This window comes from Bos grunniens, chromosome 18 (assembly GCF_055505025.1).
Source record: "Bos grunniens cultivar Pamir isolate PY7600 chromosome 18, Bosgru_T2T1.0, whole genome shotgun sequence".
NCBI lineage: Eukaryota > Metazoa > Chordata > Mammalia > Artiodactyla > Bovidae > Bos > Bos grunniens.
This window is the reverse complement of record NC_141182.1, coordinates 22,604,628-22,613,739: the sequence shown is the minus strand read 5'-3', so window position 1 is coordinate 22,613,739 and position 9,112 is coordinate 22,604,628. Positions and strand designations below refer to the sequence as shown.

General features: G+C 43.5%; 1 non-coding gene across 1 annotated transcript; it reads right to left on the bottom strand.

The window, feature by feature from the left end:
* Positions 1-5,290: 5,290 nt before the first annotated feature.
* LOC147353229 (U6atac minor spliceosomal RNA) lies at positions 5,291-5,415 on the bottom strand. The gene has a single exon (XR_015146743.1). It is a non-coding gene; the product is annotated as a U6atac minor spliceosomal RNA (small nuclear RNA).
* Positions 5,416-9,112: the final 3,697 nt, after the last annotated feature.

The window sequence follows — 9,112 nt, the reverse complement described above, 5'->3', positions numbered from 1 at the left end:
ATCTAAATTATCTGATGCCCTATAAAATAAGTCATTAAATATTTTATAGGATCCCTCTTCCTTCAAACATGATCTTTATAAACCAGCCGTCTACTCCACTCCCACCCTCTGTAGGAAGCAGTTGATCAGAGATCTTGGCGTGTCTTTTTTGCAGCCCGAGTCCGGTTAATTGTGGATTTGATTCAAATGATAGCAGTGTTGGCAGAATGAGTCCGTCTTCACTGCATTGATTCCCCTCCCTCCACCCTCATACCAGCTGGGAGTCCTCCTGAAAGAACAATAGATTTATAATACGAGCAAAACAAAGGAGTCGGGAATGAACAGCTCTTGGAAATAAGTAGGTCAAGACACAATCAATTTCCAAATCTAAAATTATGTTTGAAAAATGTACCTTTAATACCAGAGTCGGCTTTGGCCCTGTGGGGCAAAGCATGTAAAGTTTAAAGTTCCTGAGTGGCTGCTTTATCAGGTAGCCTGAAGTTTACCCTGGAGGTTAAGCAATAAAATGGAAACAAAAATAATTTAACATTTTTGCAGTTAGTTTAACCCAGCCACGGCTTCTTAAATGGCATTCACCTTTCTGGAGCTTGCCACGCTCATAAAGCTACAAGATGCATTTCAAAGCTATGAATTTGCTAAATAGAACTCCATTTCCTCTTCTTATTAGAGGTAATTAAATTTATTAGACGTCAGTAAAAGCCTTGTAAACAGAAAATATGAATGCTTATAAAAGTCTGCCCTCTCTTTGCAGCCTAATAATTAAGATGCAACGAGAAAGCAGCTAATAACAGCTCATAATTTATGAAGTGTCATTCACCCCCGAAACTGAGACATATTGTGAAGGAATTACAGACTGAAATGAAAATAATACCCACTGAAACACATTATTTATTAAATACATAACCACTCAGAGAAATAAACACATCACACACAGAACTTGATATTTCTGATGGAAACAGTATATACATCATCTCCTGCTTTGGATATATTACCCATCAAGTCAAATCCTTAAATCAAAGTCACCACTTGTTTAAATGCAAACGGCCCGTGGCAGCCCAGCAAGCCCCAAATTTCCACTAGACATTCACCTTGATGTCAGTTTTCAAAGACTGAGTCGCTGTGAAGGTTTTTCATTATGATTGTTTTTAACATTCTCAAAAGAAAAGAAATCCTTCAGCAAGCATTAGAGAGAGAGAGAGAGAGAGAAACGGGAGGGAAGACAAGGAAAAGATTCTAAATAGAAGAGCAGGACTCATAAATTAACAAAAACATTTCCCACCCTCCAGCACAGATGAACTCAGAAGCAACTTCGGAATCAATGCCCCCACCCCGGTGATGCTATCTCACTCCGAATGGAATCTCTTTTTATTGCAGTTTAATGATGTACTTTACATCTTTATCAACAGTCCAGCTCTGTACTTTGAGCTCTTTAGAGTAAATGGTGATAGAAATTTTAGTTGCCACATTTCCTCAATGCAAAGAGACCCTTGGTTATACACTGTTATTTTATGTATTGTTACGAAAGAAAAAATAAAATGCTGCTAATTAAACTATGACATGCCATTGTTGTAAGGTACATCCTGATGTCAGAGATGTTAAAACTGGGTGGGAGAAGGTATTTTAGAATTCACTCAATATAATCCATAAAACTAGATGAGGTAAAGATTAACATCAATCTTAAAACTGTTATCTTGGTTACAGTAGGTGAATTATAGCTCAATAAAGCTGTTATTTTTAAATGTTATTTTGGACTCAATGCTGAAAATCCTAATACTCAATTGTGTACAAGGTAGCCAAGAAAGGCCTCACTTTGAAGGTGACAGTCAAAGAAGGACCCAAAGAATATGAAGGAGCTGTGTGGGTACCGGGATGAAGGGGGTTCCAAGAGAGCCAAAAGCAAATGTAGAGGCCCTGGGGTGGGTCAGGACTTGGTGTATGGAAGCTGGAGTGAATGATGCAGAGAGAGATAACCAGGGCTGGAGGTGGGAGTAGAGAGGTTCACAGGAGATGAGGTCAATAAGGTGACAGCAAAAATAAAAGTTTCAGACTTAAATAGACATTTCTCCAAAGAAGACATACAGATGGAAAAAAAAAAAAAGTGAAAAGTTGTTTAATATCACTAATTATTAGAGAAATGCAAATCAAAACTACAATGATTTATTGTCTCACACCAGTCAGAATGGCCATCGTCACAAAAATCTATAAACAATAAATGCTGAGAGGGTGTGGAGGAAAAGGAACCCTCCTACATGGCTGGTGGAGTGTAGGCTGTGACAACCACTATGGAGAACAGCATGCAGGTGTCTTTAAAAAAGTAAAAATAGAACTACCATATGATCCCACAATCCCACTCCTGGGCATATAGCCAGAGGAAATCACGATTAGAAAAGAAGACTCCGGCTCCTCAGTGTTCATTGCAGCATTATTTACAACAGCCAAGACATGGAAGCAACCTAAATGTCCATCAACAGAGGAATGGATAAAGATGTGGTGCATGTGTACAACGGAACATTACTCAACTACAAAAAAGAAGAAAATAATTCTATTTGCAGCAACATGATGGACCTAGAGACTGTCATACTGAATGAAGTAAATCGAATACAGAAAGACAAGTAAATATGATATCATTTATATGCAGAATCTTTAAAAAGGGTATATGTGAACTCAGTCATGAGACAGAAGTCAAGTCACAGACACAGAAAACTAATGGTTGCCAGGGGACGAGAGGGAAGGAGGGATAAATTGGAAGATTGGGATTGACATAGACACACTATGATATACAAAATAGATAACTAATAAGAACCTACTATATGGCACAGGCAGCTCTACTCAAAACTCTATAATGGACGGTATGGGAAAAAATCTAAAATAAGAGTGTATATATGTATATGTATACCTGAAACTAACATAGCATTGTAAATCAACTAGATTCCAATAAAAAAATTTTTTTAAAGCTTCCTCCAGGTGATAAAAATTTCCTCCAGTTTTCTATGAAGCTGAACAAAAATTTTTTAGGAATATTAAGAATATTCTTCAAAAAACATTTTTGGGGTGGGTTAGGCAGCTCAGTGGTAAAGAATCTTTTTGCCAATGCAAGAGATTCAGGAGACGTGTGTTCAGTCTCTGGATTGGGAAGATCCCCTGCAGGAGGAAGTGGCAACCCACTCCAGTGTTCTTGCCTGGAAAATCCCATGGACAAAGGGGCCTGGTGGGCTACAGTCCATAGGGTTGCAAAGAATGGGACACGACCAAGCGGATGAGCATGTACTTATCAATTTCACACCTAAACTCTACCTTGGTAGCTTCTCAAATGGTTTAAGAATCAAGCGACCCTAGCAGTCCTGCCATCTTTGCAGGTGGTCCCATCCAAAGCAATTGCCGACTCTGTTCAGAGGGGACATGGTCGTTAGACCGCCTCCAGGCTCTGAAGTGCAGGGACTGCTTCCACACTGCGGGTTCCTTGAGGAGGTGCCTTTGTTTTTCCATCAAGGATCAGCAATTGCTCTCTTCTACAATAACACTGATGGAAACCTGCCCCTCTTCCCTACTTACTCCCCAGCACCAAAGAGGAAAGTCTCTTCCTCGAAAAGCTATGTTTCTCTTTTTTGAGCAGTTACTCTGTTTTGCCCTATGCTAAGAGATTTGTGTACTCTCTTTTTAACCCTCAGACCATCCTATGTCATAGATGTTGTTAGTAGTCCCTTTTAACAGGAGAGAAGCTGGGGCACAGAGAGGTTAAGCCACTTACCCATGGTCACGCAGCTATTTGTGAGTGTGTGTGTGTGGTGGTGGTGGAGGTCTGTTGAGACTGGAACTTGGGTATGACTTCCTCCGAAGTCCAGGGATCTAACTGCTCCACTATAATGCATTGCTCTCACGTGGCAGTGGCTGAAAGTAACTCTGGTTCCTGACTTTACCAGAGAAAGCAATGGCACCCCACTCCAGTACTCTTGCCTGGAAAATCCCATGGACGGAGGAGTCTGGTAGGCTGCAGTCCATGGGGTCACTAAGAGTCGGACACGACTGGGTGACTTCACTTTCACTTTTCACTCTCATGCATTGGAGAAGGCAATGGCACCCCACTCCAGCAGTCTTGCCTGGAAAATCCCATGGGTGGAGGAGACTGGTAGGCTGCAGTCCATGGGGTCACTAAGAGTCGGACACGACTGAGCGAGTCCACTTTCACTTTTCACCTTCATGCATTGGAGAAGGAAATGGCAGCCCACTCTGGTGTCCTTGCCTGGAGAATCCCAGGAATGGGGGAGCCTGGTGGGCTGTCGTCTATGGGGTCGAACAGAGTTGGACACGACTGATGGGACTTAGCAGCAGCAGCAGTACCTTCTAGGTTTAGTCAAGCTCAAGCTGGGAAAGAGAGATTAAGTGCTTAGGCTCTGGAGCCAGATTCCCAGGGTTCAAATCCTGGCTCTGCCAGCTACCAGCTGTGTGATCTGGGGCAAGTTATTCAGCCTCTCTGTGCCTAAATTTCCTCACGTGGAAAAAATGGAGTTCAACAATAGGAACTATCAGATGGGGTTGCTGTGAATGTTTTGTGAGACAGTGATGTGAAGTACTTACAGCACAGGCCCAGATGGTAGTTACTGTTTCCATCCATAGGTTTCAGAGGACACTTAGGAACACAGTCTAGCCCAGTGCATCCCAAATATGTTTGGTTAAAGGATCATTTCGGATTATTGGATGTGCCTGTGACCTTGTCTGAAGAAGTCTCATGCAATCAATGAATGGGGAGAGGGGTCTCCTTCCAGCAGGATTCATGAAGACACGGCAGCAATGCCCGGGGGAAGCTCGGTCCCCAGGGATGAGTGCAGTTCTAAGGTACAAGCGTGAGCGAGCTTTGAGTTTCAAGAGTACAGTCGCATCTTATGTGCGAGGAATCATCTACAGTGACAATTACTCTTGAGAGTCCCCCAGGGAGGTGGTATGTTGGAAATGGGAACACTGACTTTTATTTTGTTCAGCCTGACTAGTTTTTTTTTTTTTAATTTTTAAAATTGGAATGTGATTGCTTCACAATATTGCGTTCGTTTCTGCTGTACAATGTGAGTCAGCCAGCCGTCTGTATACATATATCCCCTCCTTCTTGAGCTTCTCTCCCACCACCCCCACCCCCGGCCCTCTATGTCATCACAGCACCTAGCTGAGCTCACTGTGCTATGCTTCCCACTAGCTAGCTATTTCACACTGGTAGTGTATATACATATATGGAAATGCTGCTCTCTCAATTCGTAACTCTCACTACTTTCCCTCACTGCTCCCACAAGTCTATTCTCTACAAAAGCAGTGGTTAGATGCCACGAAGCAGGTGGCAATGCCTTAACTATGGGGGTGTTGTCAGGCCCAAGGGCCCCTTCCATTCTTGTCAAGGGAGTGCTCACCTTCTCCCCTCTCATGCAATACCGGACCAGTTTCTTTTTTAACTTTTTATTTGGGAACAATGGTGTTGGAGAAGACTCTTGAGAGTCCCTTGGACTGCAAGAAGATCCAACCGGTCCATTCTGAAGGAGATCAGCCCTGGGATTTCTTTGGAAGGAATGATGCTTAAGCTGAAACTCCAGTACTTTGGCCACCTCATGCGAAGAGTTGACTCATTGGAAAAGACTCTGATGCTGGGAGGGATTGGGGGCAGGAGGAGACGGGGACGACAGAGGATGAGATGGCTGGATGGCATCACTGACTCCATGAACGTGAGTTTGAGTGAACTCCAGGAGTTGGTGATGGACAGGGAGGCCTGGCGTGCTGCAATTCAAGGGGTCGAAAAGAGTCAGACACGACTGAGCGACTGAACTGAACTGATAGATTCTCAGGAAGTTGCCCCCCCACCCCAAATATACAGGGAGGTCCTGTGTGCCCTCCAGCCAGTTCCCCAGGATTGTAACATCTTAGATAACTGTAATACAATATCAAATTGTCCTGTAATATCAAAACCAGGAAACTGATAGTGCTGCAGTCCACGGAATCATTCAGATTCCAATAGTTGCGTGTGCATGTAGAAACAGTAAGCACAATTTTTTCCCATGTGTAGATTCATAAAATCCCCGCCACCAGCATCAAGATACAGAACTCTTCCGTCGATACAGAACTCTTTGGTCATCAGGAGTCTGCCTGTATGCTGCTCCTTGATAGCTACTTCCCATCCCTGACCTCTGGCTACCGCCAATCTGCCCTCCAATTCTATACTTTTGATAGTTCAAGGTTATTTAAGAAGTGAAGTCATTGGTTTGCATACATATATAGCATATAACCATTTGAGATTAGACTTTTTGGTTGTTGTTGCTTTTCAGCACAATTCTCTGGAGATCCATTCAAGTTGGTGTGTGTATCAATAGGTAATTCCTTTTTTATTGCTTAGAAGTATTCCATGATGTGGATACACCCAAATTACATCCTTTGTAGTTTCTTTACAGTTTGGGCTATGATGAATAAAGCTGTGGACAGTCATGTACATTTTTAGGAGTAGAGGCTTTATTTCTCAGGGATAAATGATTGAGTATGGTTGCTGGGTCCTATGGTTAATTTCCTGTTTCATCTTATAAGAAACTGCCCAACTCTTTTTTTGGAGTGGCTGTACCATTTCACATTCCCACCAGCTATTTTTGATGCTCCAGCTTCTTACATCCTTCCCAGCAAGTGGTGTTATAAAATTATAGCCGTTCCTACAGGTGTGTAGTGGTTTAAATGTGCATTTGCCTGATGGCTAATGATATTGACCATCTTTTCATGAGCTTATTTGCCACTGGTAAGTTCTCTCTGGTCAAATATTTAGGCAGCTTTGCCTCCCTGTTGCTGGAACAGATCGTGTCTCTTCAGTTAAGCTCCAGGTGAAGTAACTGACTGTGTTTAGAAGCCATGTGGTGCCTTCCCCAAAGAGAAAACAGGATTCTTGCCCCCCAGCTCACCCTCCAGGCTGGGCACTTGCTGACTGCCACTTGGGGATGGAATCATTCTGTCGTTTTGCCCTTCGCTTTGTTCGATATGCCTGGAGAATTGAATTCTTGAGTAAATGGTTATGATATGACACTGCTGTTATTTGTAGAGTAGCCTAATGATCCCAGGTCAATGGGATCTGAAGTTAGTCTTGCTGACCCAAGTCCAGCGCCCCAAGTCCATGTCCACTGAGCTCTTCCAGTCTTCCCTCAGTATCATTGGCCAAGGCACGTGACTTTTGTGCTCTTGCTCTCAGAACTGCACTGGCCCTGGATGCCTATACTGAATGCTGCACGACTTGGCTGGGCCTTGACTTCACATGGGAGGTTTGCTGCTTCCTGGGGTGCCTTCTCTGTTCCCTTTAATCTGAGGCAGAATCAAGGCCCCATATAGTCCCTGCTGCCATGTCCCAACCACCGTCTCAGATGTTTGGCTATCATATCAGTGTCTCCTTGATCAAATGCCTCTTGGGGACACAGATTTTGTTGATCAAATCCTCCCCAGCTCCACCCATTCTCAGCTTTAACCAATTGAAGTGAAGTGAAGTGAAGTTGCTCAGTCGTGTCCGACTCTCTGCAACACCATGAACTGTAGCTGACTAGGCTCCTCTGTCCATGGAATTTTCCAGGCAAGAGTACTGGAGTGGGTTGCCATTTCCTTCTCCAGGGGATCTTCCAGACCCAGGGAATGAACCCGGGTCTCCTGCATTGCAGGTAGATGCTTTACCATCTGAGCCACTGCTAAGTCCCACCATGTTCAAGGCCACTCACCTAGATGCAGAGCCAGAGCCATGGGAGGACTCAGGACATCATGCAAAATTAGGTGTGGCTGGAACAAGGTGAGAAGTAAGTTTGGGGAGATGAAGTTGGAGAGAGAAGTTGCGGGTAAATTTCAAATAGCCTTGTAAGCTGTGGTCAGAAAAATCTTAGGGGAAGGGGGCCTGGGGGGTTGGGGGTGGATTTTAAAGCAGGGGAGGATGATGATAGATTTTTTTCCTCTAGCAAACAGCCAGTCAACACACATTTATTGAGTATCTATTATGTGTCAGATAAAAGTTAGCTGGATTGATAGCTAATAAATATTAAATGTTTTGGGAGAGATTAAGTGTGATTCTGAGTGTTATGGAGCCTAATAAAATGGAAGTATAAAGATCGGATCCTGTGAGCTCTGCCTTCTGGTATTTCATAGTCCAATATGGAAACTGAATTTGACAAAGTGAAATAGTATTTATAAACACGCTGGTGGCAGAACAAATGGAAATGATCAACAAATGAAAACAGAGTGGTTTATAAGTGACTCAGGGATTCAGATGGCAAGAGATTAGTGCGACAGGAAAGACCTAGGGCATTCCTGGAGAGTTTGGATGGTAGGGCAAAATGCAGAAGCTTTAAGGAGGCAACAGGAACCTGCCAGCACACCAGATGGAGGAGAAATCTATGGACAGCTAGACTCACCTTGCAACTTCGTTACAATGGTAACAGTCTGAGCAAAAATGATAAATTGTGAATTCCTTCATAAAACTCTATAAGCCACCAGAGCTTTTGGGGTGATAAGTTCAACCACAGAATAAGCAGCAGCTGTGTTTTTCTGATCCTTTATAATGACACATTAGTCAGTCGTGTAAGTTAGAAAGCACAGGTCCACCCCTCCTGCTTCCTGCCACCCACCTCCACAAAAAAAAAAATCATAGACCAGATCACCGCCTCTCCTAATGAGGCATTAGAATAACCTTAGCAGTGTTACAGGAGCAAGAGAGATAGGGAGCGCTCAGAAACGATTCTTTATCTATCTGTTGAAGGAAGATGAGCCTGCAGCTCGCTCTCCTGCAGGCCTGCCCTCCGTTTAAATAAGATGCCTGACCCTGAAAGACAGGCAGTGGCTCCACCCTTGGGATGGCTTGCCCTTGTCCCCTGCCTGCCCCACTCAAGCTCCTTTAATTCAAGAAGAAACACAGCTCTTGCTACTAGTCTACTAGGGCAACGGTATTGCCCTTGAATTTTTTTTTTTTTTTTTTCCCATGCTGCTGTATAGACAGTGGCCTTGGCATGAGTGTTTTCGTTGGGGTGCTATAGCAAGAATTATCATCATCTTTTACATGTGTTGAGTAATTAGTAAGTAATAGACATGATGTGGGTTTGATCCCTGGGTTGGGAAGATCCTCTGGAGGAGG